Source organism: Mus pahari, chromosome 6 (genome assembly GCF_900095145.1).
Source record: "Mus pahari chromosome 6, PAHARI_EIJ_v1.1, whole genome shotgun sequence".
Classification (NCBI taxonomy): domain Eukaryota; kingdom Metazoa; phylum Chordata; class Mammalia; order Rodentia; family Muridae; genus Mus; species Mus pahari.
Genome location: NC_034595.1, coordinates 86942362 through 86943565, shown reverse-complemented (window position 1 = coordinate 86943565; position 1204 = coordinate 86942362).

The window sequence follows — 1204 nt, the reverse complement described above, 5'->3', positions numbered from 1 at the left end:
TTTTTTTTTCCAAGACAGGGTTTCCCCGTGTAGCCCTGGCTGTCCTGGAACTCACTTTGTAGACCAGGCTGGCCTCGAACTCACAAATCCGCCTGCCTCTGCCTCCCAAGTGCTGGTACATGTTGAGTTCTTGAATCACATTCTTCACTTACTAGTCAGTGTGACTACTCAACAGATACTATCCTGCTCACGGAACAGAGGAAAAGGTCTCAGAACAGGAAAAGGTGACGTTTTCCTAGTGCCACACCGTCAGGGACAGACCCAGCGTTTTCACCCCAGGTCTGGTGGTGAAGTCTACCTTCTACCAAGGAGCTCTATCATAGCTCTAGGTTGTGGAGATGACTCAGAGGCTAAGAGCACTTGCTGTGGAAACACAAGGACAGAGTTCAAATCCCCAGCAGTCACATAAAAGCCAAGCGCAGCCCCAGGTATGCAGCAAGCCCAGCTTTGGAGGGTGGAGCCTAGAAGCTCACTGACCAGTTAGCCTAGTGAGTCCTGTAAGAGACTGCATCAAAAAAAAAAAAAAAAAAAAATGCTGCTGCTGAGCAGTATGGCCTACACCTTCAATCCCAACGCCCAGGAGGCAGAGGCAGATGGATTTCTGTTGGGTTTTATGCCAGCCTGATTTACACAGTGAGTGCCAGGCTCATTGGATAGTTCCAGCCAAAACTAGGTAGTAAGACACTGTTTATTAAGGGAGAGAGCGAGAGAGAGAGAAGCCACAGAAGATACTAGATAGATAAGTAGATAGATGGTTGGATGGATAGACATAGGCAGACAGATGATAGATATATAATAAATGTAAATAATGAAATAAATCTAACACCAGACTTGGTGGTTTGTGCCTTTAATCCCTGAATTTGGGATTTGGAGACAGGAGGATCTGGAGTTGAAGGTACAGACATCATCTGAGGTCAGCCTGGGGCACATGAGAACCTAGCTCTAAAAAAAATGGAAGGAAAGGGGGAAAAAGACAGAGAAGGCAAAGACGCGGGAGAAAGTAGGGGGTAGATGGACGAGGTTAACAGGGCGTCAGGGAGCCTGGCATGGTGGCGCACGCCTTTAATCCCAGCACTCGGGAGGCAGAGGCAGGCGGATTTCTGAGTTCGAGGCTAGCCTGGTCTACAAAGTGAGTTCCAGGACAACCAGGGCTATACAGGGAAACCCTGTCTCGAAAAACCAATAACAAAAAATCAAAAAAAAA